Here is a 23271-nt window from a genome sequence, read left to right on the forward strand (position 1 = left end):
CATCAAGTGCATTTTGGACTATAACAAAATACAACTGATATAAATTTCAAAGAGGCTACAAGGTAGGAATATGTTTAAATTTCTAAGAGACTGCCAAACTGGTTTCCAAAATGATTGTGCCTTTTTACATTCCCATCAGGAATGTATGGGAGTTCCAGTTGTTCTACATTCTCAGCATTGGTATGATTATTCTTTTTTATTTTGGTCATTCTAGTAAGTGTGTATTGATATCTTTTTGTGAATTTAATTTGCAATTTCCTGATGAACAATGATGTTGAACATCTTTTCAAATGCTAATTGTCCATTCACACATCTTTTCTTGGTGTAGTCCCTATTCAAATATTTTCCCTACTTTTAAATGCAGTTGTTTATTTTTTATTATTGAGTTTTGAGATTTCTTTATTCCGGATATAAGCCTTTCATCAAGTATATGACTTACAAACGTTTTCTTCTAGTTTGTGACTTGCCTTTACATTTTCTTAATAATTTCTTTTGAAGAGGGACTCCTGGGTGGCTCAGTGGATTAAGTGTCTGACTTCGGCTCAAGTCACGATCTCATGGTTGGTGGTTTGAGCCCCGTGTAGGGCTCTGTGCTGACAGTTCAGAGCCTGGAACCTGCTTTGGATTCTGTCTCCCTCTCTCTCTGCTCTTCCCCTGCTCGTGTGCACTCTCCCACTCTCTCTCTCTCAAAAATAAATAAACTTTAAAAGTTTTTGATTTCAATTTCTTATTGCTTATTGCTACTATATAGAAGCAAAATTAATTTCATATATTAATCTTATATCTTGTAATCTTGTTAAACTTGGTTTTCAAGTAGGTTTTTTGTAGATTTCATTTGATTTTCTACATAGATGATTATGTTGTCCTCAAAGTCAATTTTGCTTCTTCTTTTTCAATATGCCTGTTATAATCTCTTTCTTACCTTAAATCACTGGCCAAACTCTCTGGCACAATATTAAATGGATGTAGCAATTACAGCCATTCTTGTTTTGTTTTTGATCATAAGGGAAAACATCCAGTCTTCAACTAATAAGTATGATGTAGCCTAGTTTTTGGTAAATGTCTTTTAATCAGGTTATGGAAGTACCCTTCTATTCCTAGTTTGTTAAGAATTTTTATCAGGTATTGATGTTGGATTTTTGTCAAATGCTTTTCTGCATCTATTTAGAGGATTGTATTTTTTTTTCTTTTTTAGTTTGTTGATGTGGTGAACTGCATATATTGATCTTCTATTGTTAAATCAATGTTGCATGCCTCAGATAAATCCACTTAGTCATAATGTATTATCCTTTATTATTGGAGTCATTTTGCTTAAATCGTATAGAATTTTAGCATCTATAAAAGATATTGGTTTGTAGTTTTCCTTTTTATGACATCTTTATCTGGTTTGGTATTAAGATAATGCTGGCTTCATAGAATTAATTGAGAAGTAATGTCTCTTCTTCAGTTTTCTTCTTTTTAATTTTTTTAATGTTTATTTATTTTTGAGAGAGAGAGACAGAGAGACAGAGCACGAGCAGGGGAGGAGCAGAGAGAGAGGGAGACACAGAATCCGAAGCAGGCTTCAGGCTCTGAGCTGTCAGCACAAAGCCCCACGCACGGCTCGAACTCATGAACCGTGAGATCATGACCTGAGGCAAAGTCACTTAACTGAGTCACGCAGGTGCACCTTCTCTTCAATTTTCTGAAAAAATTTGTGTAGTACTAGTATAATTCCTTTCTTAAATAATTTGTAGAATTCACTACTGAAGCCTTATCTCTTTGGACTTTTCTTTGTGGAAAGGTTTTTAACTATAAATTCAATTTCTAAACAGATATAGAGATACTTAGATCATTTCATTATTCCTGAACAAACTTTGAAAGTTTGTGTCTTTCAAGAATTTTGTCACTTTCCTCTCAATTGTGGTGTTTTTGGGTGTAAAATCAATCATGATATTTCTTTATAATAATTGTAATATCTATAGAATCTTTAATGATGTCACCTGTCTCATTTGTGATATTATAATTTGAAACTATTCCTTTTTTCTGTATTAATTTAGGAAGAGGTTTATCAGTTTTATTGCTTTTTCTCTAAGAATAACCTTTGGTTTCAGTGACTGTTTTTGTTTTCTAATTCTTTTGCTTGTTTTTGCTCTGATAAGTATTTTCTTTCTTCTGCTTACTTTGTTGTTGTTTTCTAGTTCTTAAGATGGGAGCTGAGATCATGGATTTGAGACCATTTTCACTTTCTGACGTATTTAGTGCTATCAGTTTCTCTCTCCAAGTAGTCTTCTAGTGGCATTCCAAAAATTCTGATACTTTGTGCTTTTATTTTCACCTACTTTAAGTAGTTTCTAATTTCTATTTTGATTGCTTCTCTTTTTGACCATGAAGAGTGGGTATTCAACTGGTTTAAAGTTTCAGTTATGCAAAATAAATAAGTTCTAGAGATCTGTTATACAGGGTTGTGCTTATAGTTAATAATACTGTATTGTGCACTTAAAATTTGTTTACAGGTGGGGCGCCTGGGTGCCTCCGTTGGTTAAGCATCTGACATCAATTCAGGTCATGATCTCACAATTCTTGAGTTCAAACCCCGCGTGGGATTCTGTGCTGACAACTCAGAGCCTGGAGCCTACTTCAGATTCTGTGTCTTGCTCTCTCTTTGCTCCTCCCCAGCTTGCTCTCTGTCTCTGTCTCTCTGTCTCTCTCTCTCTCTCAAAAATAAAGAAAAACATTTTAAAAAATGGTTAAGGGGCGCCTGGGTGGCGCAGTCGGTTAAGCGTCCGACTTCAGCCAGGTCACGATCTCGCAGTCCGGGAGTTCGAGCCCCGCGTCAGGCTCTGGGCTGATGGCTCGGAGCCTGGAGCCTGTTTCCAATTCTGTGTCTCCCTCTCTCTCTGCCCCTCCCCCGTTCATGCTCTGTCTCTCTCTGTCCCAAAAATAAATAAACGTTGAAAAAAAAAATTTTTTAAAAAATAAAAAAAAAAATGGTTAAGAGGGTAGAGCTCATGTTAGTGTTCTTACCATGACATAATTAATTTAAAAGAAATATCTTCATAAGCTCTAAAAACTAAAATACAGCACTAAAATTAGATATAAAAATTGCAATACAAAAATGCATAGAAAAATAACTGAAAGGAAAAAAATGTCATAACATTCTTTTACCAGTGTTAACATGTTAACATTCTTCCTATACCAATCATGAAATAATGGGTGACATTCCTTTTGCTTTTTTATATTTTGAATTTTCTTTGAAATTTATAAACTTTATAAAATGAAAATTATATAGTATAGCATATAATACATTTGAAAATAATTATAATTTGGCTCTTGTTTCTAACTAAAATACTGATTTTCTTTAGGACAAAACAATAATCTTTTAAAGAAATTTAAAATTTTTTATTCCTTTGTGTCAATTCACATTTCCATCTGTTGTCTTTTATTCCTTCTGCATGAAGCAGTTCCTCAACATTTCTTATAGTGTGAGTCTATCAGCAAAGAATTTCCGAGCCTACTGACAAAGACTTCTCTCAGGTTATTATTTGTTCTTTATTTCTTTATCATCTTAAGTTCAGTAATGTTCAGTGTATTTACATTTTTGTGCAACAGATCTCCAGAACTATTTCATCTTGCAAAACTGAAACTTTGTTACTGATTGAATAGCAACTCCCCATTTCCTCGCCCTTGGCAATCACCATTTTATCTGCTTCTATGAGTTTGACTAGATACCTCATATAAGTGAAATACTAATATATTTTTTTTGTGACAGGCTTATTTCACTTAACATAATGTCCCCAAGGTTCAGTCATGCGATAAGATATGATGGATTGTTTTTGTTTTTAAAGATGAATAATATTCCATTGTATTTATATGCCACATTTTAAAAACTCATTTATCCATAATAAGCATTCAGTTGTTTCTACCTCTTAGCTATTGTAAATAATGCTACAAAGAACATGGGTGTGTAATCTGAGTTCCTGATTTCAATTATGTAGACGTATACCCAGAAATGGAATTGTTAGATCCTATAGTAGCTTTACTTTTAATTTTTTGAGAAACTTTCATATTGGTTACCATAGTAGTTGCACCATTTTGCATTCTACCAACAATTTGAAAGGGTGCTAATTTCTCCAAATCTTCCCCAACACTTGTTATTTTCTCATCTTTAAAAAATACTTGTTCATTTTGAGAGAGAGAGAGTGTGCAGGGAAGGGGCAGAGAGAGAGGGAGAAAGAGAATCCCAAGCAGGCTCCATGTGTCAGCTCAGAGCCCCACGTGGGGCTAGATCTCACAGAATCAGATGCTTAACCAGCTGAGCTACCCAAGTGCCCCTTTCTCATTTTTATAATGACCATCCTAATGGACGGGGCGTTATATCTCATTGTGGTTTTTGATTTGCGTTTCTGTAATGATTAGTAATATTGAATATCGTTTCATTCACTTGTCATTCATTTGTATATCTTCTTTGGACAGTGAGTTGGGAAGGGGCAACAGAGAGGGGATCAGAGGATCTGAAGCAGGCTCCACACTGATAGCAGAGAGCTCATGCAGGGCTCAAACCCGTGAACTGAGACATCATGACCTGAGCCAAAGTCAGAAGTTTAACCAACTGAGCCACCCAGGCTCCCCATCCTTTGCCCATTTTAAAATCAAGTTAGCTGATTTTTATTATTGTTGTTGAGTTGTAGGAATTCTTTATATATTCTGGATATTAACTTCTTATCAGACATATGGTTTGCAAATATTTTCTTCCATTCCATAGGTTGCCTTTTTACTCTACTGATTATTTTCTTTGATGCACAAAAGTTTTTAAGTTTGATGTGTCTCATTTGTCCATTTTTGCCTTTAGTGTCTGTACTTCAGGTGTCATATCCAAGAAATTATTGCCAAATCCAAATCATGAAGCTTTTCCTCTATGTTTTCCTCTGGGAGGTTTGTAGTTTTAGGCCTTACATTTTGGTTGTTAGTTAATTTTGACTTAGTTTTTATAAATGGTTTAAAGTAAGTGTTATACACTGACTTCATCCTCCTCAAATTCATATATTAAACTCATGACCCCCAATGTGACTGTATTTGGAGATATAGGGCCTGTAAGGTGGTAATTGAAGTTACATGAGGTCATAAGGTGGGGCCCTAATCCAGTAGGACTGGTGTCTTTATGAAAAGAGATACCAGAGTGCACAAGCAGAGTACAGGGCATGGAAGGACACAGAGAAAAGACTGCCACTTACAAACCAATGAGAGAGGACTCAGGAGAAACCAAACCTGCCCACACCTTCATCTTGGACTTCTAGCCACCAGAACTATGAGAAAAACATTTCTATCATTTGAGCCACCAAGTCTGTGATATTTTCTTATGATAGCACTAGCAAACTAATACAGGAAAGGTTGAACTTCATTCTTACGTAGTGGATATCTAGCTTTCCCAATGCCATTTGTTGAAGAGACTTTTTAGTTGTTGTATATACGAAAACAATCTTTATTTTACTTTATTTGGTAAAAAGATATTTGCACTGGATGGATTAACTTAAATTCATAGATTTTTTTTCTTTCAGTGTTCTTTATTTTTATTTTTTTGTTTATTTATTTATTTTGAGAGACAGAGACAGAGACAGAGCATGAGTGAGGGAGGGGCAGAGAGAGAGGGAGACACAGAATCTGAAGCAGGCTCCAGGCTCTGAGCTGTCAGCACAGAGCCCTACACGGGGCTTGAACCCACGAACCAGGAGATTATGACCTGAGCTGAGGTTGGATGCTTACCTGACTGAGCCACCCAGGTGCCCCACGTTCAACATTCCTTAAATGTTGCTCCACTGCCTTCTTACTGCATTGTTCCACTGAGAAATCTGCTGTCATCTTTATCTTTGTTCCTCTGTTTTTAATGTGCCTCCTCACAGCTGCTATACGGGTCTGTTTTATCTTTTGCTTTGAGCAATTTGATCATGATGTTTCCTTGTGTAGTTTTCCTCATGTTTCTTTTACTTGGGGTTTAAGAAGCTTCTTTGATCTTTGGCTTTACAATTTTCATTAAACGTGGAAATTTTCAGCCATTATTTCTTCAAACATTTTCATTCTGTCTCCCTCTTTCCTCCTGTCTTTTAAGCACTTCAATTGTATATACCCTGTGTCATTTGAAGTTGTCCCATAGCTCATTGATGCTCTTTTCATTTTTTAAAAAAAATTATTTCTTTCTGTGTATTTCATTTTGGATAGTTTCTGTTGCTATGCCTTCAATTTCATTCATCTTTCCATTGGCAATATTAAATCCATGCATTTTCAATGGAGGGACTATCTCTCCAAGAAGGCAAAATTTAGTTCTTGGGAGGTAAAAATGTCTTTTACAGTATATGTGTGATTATAAATGTCATGAGAGATGGAGGTTTTAGGGTGGGGGGATATCCAAAAAGTTCCTTGGGGGTGTTAATAAGAAAGGTTGAGAAAGTTGATATAATCTGCTAATAATACACAGGATATTTTTCATCTCGACATCAGACATTGTAGTTTTTTTTCCCTCTTAACATTACAGTTATTTTTTTAATGTTTATTTATTTTTGAGAAAGAGAGAGACAGAGAGACAGAGCAGGGTTGGGGCAGAGAGAGAAGGAGACACAGAATCTGAAGCAGGATCCAAGCTCTGAGCTGTCAGCACAGAGCCCGATGAGGGGCTCCAACACATGAACTGTGAGATCATGACCTGAGCTGAATGGGGGCTTAACTGACTGAGTCACCCAGGCACCCCTCTCTTGAGATTACATTTAGATCCATTTCATATCTTCTATGTTTCTATTTAACTTTTTGAACAAATGGGATGCAATTATAATAGCTGTTTTAATATCCTCATCCATAATTCTAACACCTGTGTCGGTTTTGGGTGAGTTTTAGCTGATTGAGTTTTGTCCTCATTAAAGGTCATACTTTTCTGTTTCTTTCATATTTGATAATCTTTTATTAATGTTAGAAATTGTAATTTTACCTTGTTTTTGTATTTCTATAAATCTTCTTAAGCCTTGTTCTAAATGCAGTTAATTTACTTGAAAGAGTTTAATACTTTTAGGTCTTGCTTTTAAGATTTCTTAAGTGATACCAGAGTAACATTTAATTGAGGGCTAATTATTCCCAAATACTGAGGCAAGACTTTTGGGTTCTACCCACTGCCCCATGAATTATGATGTTTTTCAGGTTGGCTGCCCCTAGCCTTTTGTGAATACTGGATACTGTTATCTCTGATCCCTTTGGAAGATTCTTTCCCCAGCCCCTCAGGTAGTTTCTTCACATGCATGCATACTTGTACTAATCAATATTCTGATGAGTAATCAAGAGGAACCCTCTGCAATTCTCCAGATCTCTCTCTCTATCTCTCTCTTTCTCCTTCTTCCTCCCCTTCTCATTCTCTCTTCTGCATTATTCTGTCCTGCAAACTCTAACCACCTTGATGTCCCCAGACTTCGAGCTCCATTTCAGCTAAATAAGTTTTCTGGGATTATCCTGGGTTCTCCCTCCCTGTACCACAACCTGAAAAGTAAGGTACTAACCGTGGACAAGTATTGGGCTCACTTCATGTCTTCCTTCCCTCACAGATCATCTTTCATTGCCTGGTATACCCAGGGTCTTGAAAACTGTTGCTTCATATATTTTATTTTTTTTTCCTTTGGTTGTTTCACGTGAGAATATAAATCTAGTCTGTTATTCCATGTTATTCAGAAGTGGAAGTCCATAAGCCAGAATTAACATAAACTTTTTTTCTTTTGCTTCCATATCCAATCCATCAGAAATTATTATTGGATTTACCATTAAAATGTATCCAGAATCTTACCATTGTTTACCATCTCTATGGCTACCAAATAATGATGGGTACAAACCACCATGATCTCTCAAAGACTATCTCAATAGTCTTATAATTGACTTCCCTTCTCCCACTTGCAATCTATTTATCTACTATCCTAAAATAACAAGTAAAAAATGTCCTATTAAAATTTTCAGCCATATTATGTAACTCTTGTACTCAAATTCCTCCAGTGTCTTTTTATTTTTAAAAAAATTTAAGCTCTTTAAAATCCCCTACAATGTTCTAAGTGATATACTTCAATTAAAGCTCAGCTCCTACTATTCTCAATTTTCTCCATCCACCCTGACACTACTATTCCTAGAATATGTGAAGTGTACAGGTACCATTGATCTTTGAATTTGATGTTCTCTTTACCCAGAAGAGTCTTTCCTCATATAGGCATAAAAATGTTTGCAGTGTGACAAACTTTGTGCTTAATACTCAAGATAAAATACCTTTATTTATCTATCCAGTCATTAAACAAACATTATGTAGTATAATTGTGAATAAAATGCACCTAGTAACTGTCCTCACAGAGTCTATAGACCATGTTGTAAGAGAGACAGTTAAACATTGATTCATCAGTTAATTCACCAAATATTTATTGAGCACCTACGCCTAACATTGTGTACTGAATTATGGGAAAATAACAGTGAAGAGAACATTTAAATAATCTGCCTTATAGAGCATACATTCTAGTGGAGGAAGAAAGAGAATAAATGAACAAGTACATGTATACCATACAGATATTCGTGTTTTGGAGAAAAGATAAAGCATGGTAGGAGAATGGATAGTGCCAAAGTAAGGATCAGGGTAGGCTTAGCTCTTTTTTATAAATCCAGTGAAGAACAATTTCCTAGTACAATAATATTTAGCAAAGATCTTGAAGAAAATATGGGAGTAAGCCATGTGGCTAAGTGAGCAAAAATGTATTCCAGGCAGAAGTAATAGCACATGCAAATGTCGTAGGAGTAGTCTTTGTGTATTTGAGGAAGAGTGAAGAGGACGGTAGGACCAATTCTACCTGTGAAAGATGACAACAACAAAATTCATAGGTGAGGTGTTTCTCCACTTAAATCCACATGAGCCTGGGTGGCTCAGTCGGTTGAGCATCGACTTCAGCTCAGGTCATGATCCCACGGTTCGTGGGTTCGAGCCCCACATCAGGCTCTGTGCTGATGGGTCAGAGCCTGGAGCCTGCTTCAGATTCTGTGTGTCTCTCTCTGTCTCTCTGTCTCCCAAAAATAAATAACCATTAAAAATTAGAGGAAAAAAATCCTTCAGCGGCACCTGGGTGGCTCAGTCATTTAAGAGTCCAACTCTGGATTTCAGCTCAGGTCCTGATCTCACTGTTTGTGAGATCGAGCCCTGTGTAGGACTCTGTGATGATAGCATGGAGCCTGCTTGGGATTCTCTCTCTCTCCCTTTCTCTCGGCCCCTCCCTCATGCGATCTCTCTCTCACACACAAAATAAATAAACATTTAAATCCTTTAGAAGGATGAGAAGTGAGGTTATTACACATGGAAGGAACTGAACAAAGGCTAAGAAATATGAAAGGCCATATTTGCAGAATGGAATGAATCCAGTATGACTCCAGTATGACTGGAGCTTAAATTGGGAGGAGTCCTGCTAGAGATAAATTTGGCAAGTTTAGCAGTGTCAAGACATTGCAATGTCAAGATTGCTATAAAAAGTTTGTACCGGCGTGCCTGGGTGGCTCAGTCGGTTAAGCGGCCGACTTCGGCTCAGGTCATGATCTCGCGGTCCGTGAGTTCTAGCCCCACGTCGGGCTCTGTGCTGACCGCTCAGAGCCTGGAGCCTGTTTCAGATTCTGTGTCTCCCTCTCTCTCTGGCCCTCCCCTGTTCATGCTCTGTCTCTCCCTGTCTCAAAAATAAATACATGTTAAAAAAAAATTAAAAAGTTTGTACCACAGCAGTGCCTGGGTGGCTTGGTCAGTTAAGCATCCAACTCTTGATTTTGGCTCAGGTCATGATCTCAAAATTGGTAAGATCAAGCCCCTTGTCGGGTGCTGTGCTGACAGCACAGAGGCTGCTTGGGATCTTCTCTCTCTCTGCCCCTCTCTCACTCTCTCTGTCTCTCAAAATAAATAAATAAACTTTTTTTAAGTTTATACTATATACTCTGGGCAATAGACAAGTTTTAATCAGGGAACTATACTTTATATGTATGAATGAAGAAATATTGGACAATAATGGCATGATTAATACCAGAATCTGGCCAAGGGGATTTGATCTAGGTATTGTCATGGCTCCAAATTATCTTAAGAAGTTGCTGGGGACCATAAAATAAGAGAGAGAGACAAGAGAGTGTATGGAAAGCCCTAGAGTGAAGTCTTGGAAAGAGAAGATAGTTAAGCAGTACTTTTTTTTTTTTTAATGTTTGTTTATTTTTGAGAGAGAGAGAGACAGAGAGAGAGCGTGAGCAGGGGAGGAGCAGAAAGAGAGGGAGACACAGAATCCAAAGCAGGCTCCAGGCTCTGAGCTGTCAGCACAGACACTGATGTGGGGCTCGAACTCATAGTCCATGAAATCATGACCTGAGCTGAAGTCAGATGCTTAACTGACTGAGACACCAGGCACCCCAGTTAAGCAGTACTTTTTTAGGAAGGTTTTTTTTTTTCCAATATAAAATGTTATATTCTTCAGTGTGTCTAAGAAATCTTCAGTGAAATATCTAGATTAGTCTTTAATGCACCTGAAGTTGGATTTGTGGTTTGTCCTGAGATATCATAATTTGCTGAGATAGGAGCAAGATGACAAGACACTCAAGAATCCAATTATATACTGGAAAATGTAATATTGTTAAAAACTCTGGTATTCCTTGATCCTAGTATGTATTGGGCAGGTGGGTGCTTGTTATTGGAGAATTCCTCCATTGGGCTATTATTACATACCCACATACCTTGTATTTTTGTATCCCTCTTTAGACTAGACCTTGAGAACACTTTACAGGTGTAATATTGTGTTTTATACTAAGAAATATACATTTAATCTTCAACCCTGTTTCTGGCGCAGAGTTCCTAAAACTTGGAATTTTCTTAAGTGATAAGAGAGATAAAAGTGTCTTTTGTTGTATTAATGAGGTGACTTTTGGAAAATACCTAAGGATGGGGGCTGGTTGCCAAGAAACCACCCACATGATTAAAGGGTTGGAACTTTCAATTTCACCCACCTGACCTCCAGGGAGTGGAGAGGATCTGGAGTTTGAATCAATCACCGAGGGCCAATGATTTAATCAACCAGGCCTATGTAATGAAGCCCCCAGTAGAAACGCAAAAGGAGGGGGTTTAGAGAGCTTCCAGGTTGGTGAACACATGGAGATTCAAGAAGACTGGCATGCCTGGAAAAGGCATGGAAGGCTCCATAACCTTTCCCCACGTTTTCCCCTCTTTCATCTGGTGTGGACGTGGACGGTTGGGGGGGTTGGAGCAGTCTTGAGGGACTGAGTCCTTAACCTGCAGAATCTCATGCTATCTTCCGGTAGATAGTGTCAGAATTTAGTTGAATTTCAGGACACCCAGCTGTTGTTGGCAATGGGTGTGGTCACCCCCCCTACACACACATTGGAATTGTGTTGGTGATCAGAAGTGGGCTTGGAGTCAGAATCTTTAGCAGGATTGCAAAGAGTAAAAATATAGTGTCTTACTCACCCATTCAAAAATATTTCTGAATGCCTACTATGAACCCCACAATGTTGGAAGCACGCCCTCATAGAACTTATCTTCTCACTGGGAAAGGCAGACTATAAACAAAAGTTTGTTTGTTTGTATTGAGTAGCAATCTTAAGAAAAATTTAAATCAGGCAAAGGAAATAGAAGCAGCCAAAGGGAGGGTTGCAATTTTTAATCAAATAGTAACAAAAGACCACACTAAGAAAGTGACATTTAAGTAGAGTTGAAAGACATGAGAAAGAAGGGGCGGGGGGAGAGAGGGAGAGAGCACCTTGGAAAGAGTGTTTCTGAAAGGACATAACTAAGGCTGAGATTTTCCTGACACATTTGATGACTAGCAAGGAGACCAGAGGAGCTGCACAGAACCCAGTATGAGATGGAAGAGAACAGGGTAGGCTAGGAAGCAGATCATGTAGGACCTTGAAAGCCAGCATAAAACTTTGGCTTTTACTCTGAGTGGTGTGGGAAGCTCTTGGAAGGCTTTGAGCAAAAGGGTAATCTTCTATTTTGGTAAAACGGATCTGAGTTGAGAAGAGACTAAAGGGAATCAGAGTTGGAACCAGGGAGTCCAGCCAGGAAGTGATTTTAAGAGGTTACAGTGGTTCAGACCAGAATGATAGCAGCACAGTGGTGAGAAGCAGTTTAATTCTAGATTGATTAGACGGTTGAACTAACAATATTTGCTGATGGACCCGATGCTACTGATTCACATGTTCAATGTAGAGTTTTACCTGGAGAGACGTTAAAAGCCATCCTTAATATGAACTGCATGGCTGTGCTTAACATGAAGAGCTATGAGTGAATTCTAAGCTTAGAAACACATCTTTCCAGAAAAATGTAAAATTTAAATCACTCCTTCAAAAATGTGGTTATGTATTCTTTTCTAATAGCTGAATAGATAGGGAGCCTGAGGTTTAACGCTATCAATCCTCATAGGCTTCCTTTAAAAGGCTTCAAATTTATCTCAGTAGTAAGGTATCACTTTACCTAAAGCATAATATGATAATTGAAATGCTGAATAAAATGTTTTTACTTTGGAGGTAAGGGTGATTTAAAAAGAGAAAAAGATTGCTCACATGCTACTCACTTATTCCCTCTTTCTCTTAACACACCACACAAACCTTCAATTTTAAAGAATGCTTGCTCCTTCTGGTGAAAGTGTCCCTTGGTTTCTCATACCAGCCTTGACATAAAATCAGCTCCATATCTGGGAGGTCCACATTCCATGCAGCAGCCCTCCCTACGTCCTGGAGATGAAGGAGGGAATGAAGGGGCAGTGAAACCCTTTGACTTAAGCTACAGTTTGTTCTGAATTTCTTTCAACTGCTCCATTTTGGAAACTAAATATGCCTCAGCTAGGAGTGGGGACTGAGATTCCTGCCTATTTCCTTCCCGAACATGCACCTTATCTTTGTCTCCGTTTTGAGAAAATCAAATATCATTATGTTTCCAAAAATATTTATCTTGGAGCTTGGGGAGAATTCCTAGTTGGTGAGAAAGTGCTATTTCAAAGGAGGCAGGAAATAAATCTCTTGATGATACAGACGTCCCGAGCAATTGCATTACTCCAGTTGCTAGAGGCAGACTCGAACCTTCCGTGGCCTCCTTGTTTAGTTGAGGCCCTTCAGGAAAAGATCTTACTTGGCAGTATTCCAAGAGGAAGCTGATTAAAGTCCAATGGGAGTTGCAATGCCCTAATTTCAATTACCAATCAAATCAACACTCAGTGACCATGACAGAAGACCTGGAAAAGTGCCGAATTAATATTTATTCCCATGAAATATATAAAGATGTCCTCACTCTGGAAAGAACATTTGAGACCTGGTGATCAATAAGTAAATATGAGAGTCAGCTTTTAGCTCAACTCCCTTTCCCCTATCCCATGGTTGCGGCTACCAGAGAACAAGTAATTCTCAGGTAACTGGGATTGGAAAGATTCAAACTCCACCCTCCAACTCCTGGTCTGAGGACGTCAAATGGGATTTCTTAGACTTAGAAATGTGTTGGGGTATTTATCTCTTTTCTTCTCCTTTGTCTGCTTATATTGCAGTGAATTCCCCTAAATTTGCTATTGTGAGCAAGTCAGTGGCCTTCCCACCAACTAGAGATTTTGGAAGCAAAACCCACAGGCCATGGTTATCTCTAACTCTAGTAGCTACAACTTAAACCTGAGCGATATGAATTGTAAGTATTAGAGCTCCAAGTGTTTAGTTATGGTTAATTTATAACTAAACACACTAGTATTTAGTGGAACAAAAAAGGTCATTAGTGTCTTACTAGGAAGCAATTAAATTAACAGCTCAAAGCCATTCATCAATCCCAAAACAGATGCTGAACTTTTCTGTAGGAAATCAGATTCTGTAATGCAGGAAAAGAACTAAACTCAAACACAGAAAAACACACCCACCCCTCTCAGCTTCTTTCAAAACAAAAATCCACCTCTCTTTCATCTGCAGCCGGAGTCCCAGAGCTCTTTACATTTCAGAGCCAAACCCAGGAAAAAAACTGAGGAATTCAACCAGAAAACTCCCCAGGCTTACTGTGAAGTCATCCTCCTCTTTCCCCTACCACCCACCAACAGCATTCCCTCATCAACTGTGTGCTATTTTTCGGCAGTCAATGAGTAATAAGATTATTATTGTATAATAAAACAATATGTTCAAACTATATGAACTGTAATATTGATTAAGTAGCATACACCTCCCCCCAAAATAACCTTTAAATTATATTTGATAGACATTCTTAAAGTATATAGTGAGTATAAACTATGTACTTGGAAGGAAGTGGGAATACATACTAAGATTATTAGGAGCACCTGGGTGGCTTAGTCAGTTAAGCCTCTGACTCTTGATTTCGGCTCAAGTCATGATCTCACAGTTCATTAGGCTCTGCCCTGACCATGAGGGGCCTGCTTGGGATATTCTCTCACTCTCTCCCTGCCCATCATACCCCCCACTCTCTTTTAAAAGTAAATAAACTTTAAAAAAAGTAATAAACCCTGGTCCTGCCCTTGAGGAATATAATCTAGGGAATGCAATAGATGCATATCAACATGGCACATTGGAATGACCATGAACTTTGGAGCCAGAAAAACTAGATTCTGGTCTTGACATTGTCATTTAATAGTCAATTGACATTGGGAAATTAGTTTAACTTGCCTGAGCCTTAGTACCTTCCTATGTTAAATGAAAATAATGCTCAACTGATGGAGTTGTTGTAAAGATCAAATGGGGAGATGATGAATCAGCAAAAATTAAAGGGCACATTCACATTCAGATAATTTGAGAAATATTGAACAAAGGGATTCTTCATTAAAGCCAGAGCAACGTATTAGGAGGCCAGAAGAGACAATGCGGTACCTGTGGCTGGTATTAGTAGGTGATGAGCAAGGAGGTGAGAACAGTTGCCAGAACGCCCTCAGTACAGAAGGTAATATGGAGAGGGCAGTCTGATGGAAGTTAAGGTTCTCAGTGACTTCACAGTGAGACACAGTGGGAACTTACTTTCTCCAATCCCTGCCAGGGCTCCCCATCGACTTGAACCCAAGGTTTTTATTGAGGTGGCCCATATGGCTCTTTCTCCAAGTGCACAAAGCAGAGTGGAGAAGGCTGGCAAAAGAATCTAAAGGAGCAACAGATAATTCCCATTCCAAATGATTTATAAAATCTAGGGTACAAAATATGTAAGTTATCCTAATACTACCGACTGCTTGCTATATTTGTACTATGCTAAATAGTATGTATGCCTTTATCATTTAATCATCTAAGAAAGTTATTATGTTCAGACTGTATATGAAGGATCTGAGGCAAAGCAGTGTTAAATAACTTTAGAGGTAAATAAAATAGGAATTCACACCCACATCCGACTCGAGTTTACATCTGCTATGATGTAGTGTCTCCTACTCAGTAGATAAGTACTGATTAATTGATGCTGTTAAGATTTTTCATAGCATTTAATCTGTACTCTTAATGCAGCCACTGGCTTCTTTTGCAATATATCCCAAGTTCATCACCTTCAGAACTGGGCAGCCCCTCACTATCCTGAATAAGTACTTAAAGAGGCAATTAACTCAGACCATTCATACTGTGAATGCCCTTTTAAAAAGCAGTATGAGAAGATAAGACTCAAGTTATTGTTACAGGCATGCTATTACACCAAGACTCTTACATTCCCCACTCTGCTATTAACTCAATATGTCTGTGGACAAGCTATCCAGACCTTCAACTTGTTTCCTCACTAGAAAATGGGCAAATCTGGGGAAAGGGCTAGTTGGGGGAGGTGATCTTTAAGGTCCCCACTCTAAGATCCCACGTATTTATTATGTTTACAAGGTATGAAACATTCGGGATGTATCTAAAGTTGTTTAATGATTGCTTATAGTGGGCTTCTTGTATCGAGGTGTTCAGAATAGAGTTCAATGTTGCTGAGATTATGGCTGATTCTTTTTTTTAAGTGTATCTTTTTACAAAGTCAAGCCGACCCCAATATCTATGATACACATAATCAGAAATAAAGCAGAAATTTATATATAACCCAAAGATGAAAAGGCAGTTTGGGAAATGAGAAAAGTGCTGTTTTATTGAGTATTTACTATGCCAGACAATGTACTAAGCGCCATACAGATTTTGTGTAATTTAATAAAGAAATGATTAAATTAAGAGTTAGGGGCGCCTGGGTGGCTCAGTTGGTTGGGCGTCCGACTTCAGCTCAGGTAATGATCTCACGGTTTGTGGGTTCAAGCCCCACATCAGGCTCTGTGATGACAGTTCAGAGCCTGGCACTTGCTTCGGATTCCATGTCTCCCTCTCTCTGCCCCTCCCCTGATTGTTCTCTGTTCTCAAAAATAAATAAATGTTAAAAAAAAATTTTTTTAAAGAGAACATGACTCCCCATTGTTCTTACTAACTAGCTTATGTTGGGAGACAATTCCCCATGGATCTCTAGCATTTCTTCATGTCTTATGAACAGGAGTATGAACTCCCTGTATCTTCTCACGTATGTTATACAGCATTGAATGATAGAGATAGTGACTCTTCTGAAACAAGGGTCAGCTTTGCTTACTGCTTATTATAAAAGATATAAATCTTTAAGCTCAGGGCTCCTCAGCTGTGACACAAACCCACTGTGTGTACATGTAACATCCACTTGGGCACCTTCCACTTCACTCCCATGAGGCTGGTGGGCAGGTAGAGAGAACAAGGAGAAATGATGCAAATGTAATGTCCATGAAGTTTGCTAGGCCAAGAGAATAAAGTCCTTTGCTTCCAACCCAGGAATGCCATGCCTCTGCCGGCATCCATGACAGTATGGACGGCTAATTTGCTAGCTTGTCAGTAAGATAAAACCTCAAAACTTCCCAATTCTTTACCTTGTGACCTTGAACTATTCATTTTTCCTCTTGGAGCTTCATTTTCATTATCTATAAAATGACCTCTTACATCTTATGCCCCCTGGTTCATTGCTTTTGAATTTGGGGGAATATTTCAAATGAATTTTTCTGAATTCCAAAGTGTGCATAAGCACTCCATTAAAAGCAAACAAGTAGATAGAGTGTGTCTATAACTGAAGTGTATGTAGGATGACCGTTCAACAGGAACCAGGAACAGCAGATGGGTCCTGGGCACCCACTCTGTGCCAGGCACTATTCCAGGTGTGTGTGTGGCATGGGCTGGAGACAGAAAATAAACAAGCTAACCACCAACTTGTTAGCTTAATATGCACAAGCTATTAATATGCTTGTTAGCTTAATATGCACAAGCTTTATAATAAAGTGAAGTAGTAATAAAGTGAAGTAGTAATAAATATCAAGAAGAAAAACTAAACAGAGACAAGGGTGAAGTGGCAGGAGTTGCTACTTTTCATAGGATTGTCCATACCTCAGAGAACTCTTTGAGTGGAGATCTGATTGAAGTAGGGTTAGAGCCATGTGACTACCTGACTTGAGATCCTTCCAGTAAGGGAGGAGAGTGAGTGCTCACATCTGACATGGGAACGAGCTTCATGTTGATGTATCACCATCATCTTAAGGGTTCATGTTTCTTCTGAAATTCCTATACATTACCATCCACTGCACACAAACATCCCAAACCTCCTAATATTTTAGATGTTTTTCCTCTGTGCCTACAGTAATATTCAGGGAAGAGGTAGATATAAAACCCCCTCTGCTTCCCTGATTCGTGCACCTTGTTTAATTTTTGGCACTTTCATTTATGGCAGATATTCAATTATTAGCCTTGATCTTCTGTCTTCTCTTTAGGATTGATCCAAATGATAGCTCTCTACAAATGATAGAAACTGAAAAATTGAAGGAAAAGTCTTGCTCTGAGTTTACTGTTTATAATAAACCTTAGAAACTGATTTTTGTCTCAACTTCCAGAAGCCTAAGTGAGAATTGTTTTTTACCATTCAGCCATTTTGGCAGACTTAAGGATGTAGTTTTGATAAGTTTGGAATCTATTTAAAGCTCATGGATCTAAATGTGTTTACTCTTGGAGAAAATAATAGTGGCTTTTAATGTGTAGTAGAACAATCTTTAGCATACCTAAAGAGCCAAGAGAACCATTTGGAAATAAATATCTACCTACATATAAAACATTTTTGATTGATTGGGGACAAATTATTAAACGATGTGCCAATTAATGACCTTCAAAAACATGTCGGTTAAAGAGTGAAGGGAGGAAAGTCCTTGTAAAGCATAAACAGTAGAAAAATCCCTACTTGGCTCACACCACATCTGGTCAGATTCACCTTTTCTTACGAAATGTTAGGGTTCTTTGTAATATAATAAATTAGATTTTGTGAATATTTAAACCAAGATAGGAAACACACTGGTATATGAAACTAATGTATCCCTTGTGGAGGGTAGATCAGAAGCTAAGCTACAAAAACTCAGCATTTCCATCCCGAAAAATGCCTGTGTATTTAAGAAGCACATCATTCTGTTGAATGACTGGTTCAAAATAACTGAACCATCATCCCCCCTCAATTTTGTTTCCTGTGAAATTGTGCATATTAAGCCTCGTTGGATTCAGCATTCTGAAGGAAGCAAGAACACAAACTCTGACAGACATTCATCACAATCTCAGTAATCTCGAAGAGAAGAAACAAAAGCATTTACAAAGCAGAAATGTTCTAAACTGAGGAGCTCTGCTAAGCACTTGGCCACTGGAATATCACCTAGGAATTCGGTTACTGCTCCCAGTCCAATAGTTCTGGAACAACTGCTGACAGCATCCACGGCATTCTTTTTGTCACTCCCTGAACTCCTAAGAAGCTCATTCCATATTTCCCAGTATGAGAAACCAAAACACTTAATGATATTGAAAGCTCAGCGCTAAAAGTCCCAGTGTTAGAGGCTACAGTTCCCATCTGTATTTCTGTGGATTTACAAGCAAAGTTGAAAAGCAGTAGAGTGTAGTGCTTAAGGGAGACTCTGGAGCCAGAGGGCTCCAATCCTGGTTCTTCTACTTGGGCAAGTTGTTGTTTTTCTTCTCTTTGCCTTCTTTTTCTCATCTAGAAAGTGGGGATAATAACTAAAACAACATCAAAGGTCGTTTTGAGAATTGAGTTAACATATGTAAAAGCTTAGATTAGTATCTTATATGTGGTGAGCCTTCTATGGATGCTATTCCTATCCATGATAAGCTAAAAAATATCCTGCAAAGATTTCAGGCCTTAGATCCTGCACACTTGAATATTACTTTATACGCAAGTGATATGATTAAGTTAAGGATCTTGAGATGGAGAGAAGTCTCCTAAATTATCCAAATAGGCCCTAAATGCAATCACATGTATCCTTAAAGAGAGAGGCAGAGGGAGACTTCACATACACAGAAGAGGAAGAGGCAATGTGATCATGGAGGCAGAGATTGGAGCAAAGCAGCCGTAAGTCACAGAATGCCAGCAGCCACCAAAAGCTGGAAGAGACAGCGAATGGATTCTCCCCTAGAGCCCCCGAGGGGAGCACATTCTTAGGACATCTTAATCTCACCCCAGACCTAATTTCAGACTTCTGGCCTGAAGAGTTGTGACAGAACATACTTCTGTTGTCTTAAGCCACTGTTTGTGGTAATTTGTCAAAGAAACCATAGAAAACGAAGACCCTATCACAAATTTAATAGATGAAATTAATGGCCCAACTTTTCACCTCTCCCTGGATCCATGATCTTCACCCTGTAACTTTGCAGTTTTTCCCACTAGAGACAGAATGCACTTCCTCAGCCCAGTGGTGTGACTTTTTTTGTCAATAAAATGTGGGTGGGGGTGACAGTATGTAGGCTCCAAGCCCAGGCATTCAGAGGCATCCCCGTTTCCACCTTCCTGCATTGCTATTCTGCTAGAACTGTGAAATGGATGTGTCTCAGATGGCCCAGTAGTAACAGACTACATGTGAAGTGAACCCAGGACCTACACCCAAACTCAGGCAGATTCAGACACACACCAGTGAAAATAAGTGATTTTGCAATTGTTTGATATGCAGCGACAACCGACTGCTGCAGCTATTATCGTGATGTTCGTGTGATATATTACAGGCGCAAAATTAACGGGTTTTTGTTAATATCTGCTATTTCTCCAGACAGCGTAGTGGGTTAGAGTGGGATTACATCACTCAACCAGAAATTTTATGCGTAATCTAAGCCGTCCATCCCACAAAGACAAAATAAAATGAATAAGAGCACATCTATTGCTACTTCTTGGAAAGAGGCGCCAATAGCTTAGCAACTGCTAACTCCATTTACCAAAGCCAACACTAGACACAACTGTGAAGGAGGCTCTGTGTGTTTTCTTGGTATTCCATTCACCGCATTCCACCTCCACTAAAAACTAATTTTTCTCGTGTTCCTTCCTAAGATAAAAGCACAATGAAATTTCATGGCAAAGAATGATCACTTTAAATTTTTTGGCCTTGAAGATAGTAGCATAGTGGTTGTGATGCTTAACTTTATGTGTCAGCTTAGCTTGGCTGCAGCACCCGAGTTATTTCATCAAACACTAATCCCAGTGTTGCTATGACAGTATTTTGTAAGTGTGTTTAACATCTACAATCAGTTGACTTTAAATTAAGGAGGTTAGCCTCAATGAAATGTGTGGGCCTCATCTGAGCAGTTGAAGAGCACGACAAAAACTGAGGTTTCCCGGAGGAGGAGAAATTCTGCCTCAAGACTACAGCATCAATGCCTTCCAAGTTTCCAACCTGCCAGCTTGACCTACACATTTTGTGCTTGCCAATTCCCAAAACCACATGAGCCAATTATGTAAGAGATACTTGCTATATGTAAGAGATGTATTTCAAGGATATGTTTACATACATAAACACTTATAATATATATGTGTATATATGTGCATATACATATATATACATGTGTATACATATGTGTATGCACATATATAAACATAAATATACATATCTTTTTTTATTCTGCTTCTTTGGAGAACCCTGACATTACACCGTACAAATTATGCAGTGGTACAATTTGTGGAAATGGAAAGGGAGCTGCCCTGAGGAAGGAAGATGATTTCAGTTTTGAGCCAATGCAAAAAAAAAAAAAATCATACCCCCTCCAGGTCTCCACCACCACCACCCCCACTCCCTAACACTGCCAGGTCTCACAACTTCCTTTCTGTTCTTCTTTCCCACTAGCAGACCTGAAGTTCCACTCGCTGAAACAAAATGAGGGGTGGGCATAAATGCTTTTAAGCTGAACCCTCTCTTGCTGTGGTCAGAATGTGTTTGGGATTGTAGAAACTTTGAAAATCTGGTAAAGCCAGGGGATAATATCCCAGAAAAAAAAAATGCATGTAATGACAGTTTCACAACCTGTTACTTCTAGAGTAACAGAAATGCTTCACTCAAGTCTATTAAAACAATGTCTTAGTTCTGCATTAACTGTAAAATATACTATCTAATTGCTAGGAAGTCCCATGATCTCTGCTTTGTAAGCAGTGCATAGACTCTCAGAGTCACAATGGATCTTAAAGTTCCCCCTGTCCAGCTTCCTATCTCACTCCTGAACCCCTTCCATAACAGCATTAATCAGTGCCTATCCAGCATCGACTTAATGACTTTAGTAATAGGAAACTCATTCTCTTTCAACACGAGCCATTCTGCTCTCAGGTCAGTTCTGACTTAAATTTCCAAGATAACTTGCTCCAACTCCCACTCCTTTTCCAGTCCCACCCTGTGGTATAACAACAGAACATCTTGAATCATTCAGTTCACGCGGCCACTATTGCAGCATTTATTCTGCCAAGTCTTTCAGTCTTTCCATCGTCAGCTTAGGATTGCCGATATATTTAAGTTATATTCCACCTCTTTCATGCATTCTCAGTAACATTATTTTCTCCTTGAAGAATGTCGGTATTTTGTACCTTTATGTACTTTATAACAAACACTTAGCCTGGGTGACAGAATAAACTTTTATTATTTACACGCTACTGGATTAAGTTACTATAACTTAGCAACTGCTAAGCCAGAAAAAGTTTGCTGAGAGGCAAATGTGGGCATTAAGGAGAGATAGTGGGGGCAAGCAAGAGCTTGGTGTCACTTTAAACCTTATGCATATATGTTGGTGTTTTCTCAGTCGACATAAAGGCAAGCCATCGAATAGCTAGATGTACAGCTATTTGACCATACTAAAAATCACCCTAAAACTTCACTTATTATTCAGATGAATCAAACTAAAGTCATATTCCTCTGGAAAGTAAGCTGCCATCTTCCTTCTCTCTTCAAGCTTCCAGAGATTTATTCATATTTGAATTGACTTATGAAATGTCGATAAGGCAAAAATATCTTGAAAACTATCCTTCTGTAATCTTCAACCAAGGCAGAGCCAAACATTCCCATAATTATGTAAAGTATGAAGTCCTTCTTGCATAGAGCACACAATAATCCCCCAAGCTCGTAAAGATGGTGTTCTATTTTATTTCTGACAGATTATTTCAGAATATTGAAGCAGATCTCTTTTAAAGGAACACAGAAATACTGGTGAATATACTCCTGCTAGAAATTCCTTTTTCAAATCAAACTCTAAATATCTTCAGACTCATGTGAACATTAGTATATAATGAAGCCTACCCTCACTGCAGCCTAACTAACCTGGGCTGCTTCACTAGAATGCTTCTGAACTCATTTTTTATTAGAATATACCAATAGGAGCATGGTTAAATAAACTGATATTCCCATATGACGGAATTATGCAGCCATTAAAGGTGAAGCTTATAGATTCTGGTTTGAAAGGTACCAAGCTTTCTTTGTGTTATCTAAAATATCTTAAAATATTCACAAAAAGAGGAGGAGTCTAAAACCCAAAACACTCTAAATTAGAGCTTGATGGTACTATATTGACCAAATCTGGAATGAATTTACTAACTGTGAAGAAAACAGAACTAGATTAAAAAGAATAATCATGGACTACTTATGCCCTGCTGCTCATTCACTTGCCTACCTGAAAGTAAGTAAAAAGACCCTTCATCTCCATTTCCACAGCGTATGCACAGACACGCAGACACACACACACACACACACACACACACACACACTTACTTTGGGCTGAATAAGTAATTGAATGAAGCACATTTGCTGGGAATGATGACATAATCAGTTTGGTTTTTTTTAAGTTTATTTATTTTGAGAGAGAGAGAGACAGAGTGGGGAAGGGGTAGAGAGAGGGAGAGAGACAGATCCCAAGCAGGCCCTGCGCTAACAGGGCACTGACTTGGGGCTCAGACCCACAAACCATGAGATCATGACCTGAGCCGAAAACAAGAGTTGG

Source organism: Lynx canadensis, chromosome C1, assembly GCF_007474595.2.
Source record: "Lynx canadensis isolate LIC74 chromosome C1, mLynCan4.pri.v2, whole genome shotgun sequence".
Lineage (NCBI taxonomy): Eukaryota > Metazoa > Chordata > Mammalia > Carnivora > Felidae > Lynx > Lynx canadensis.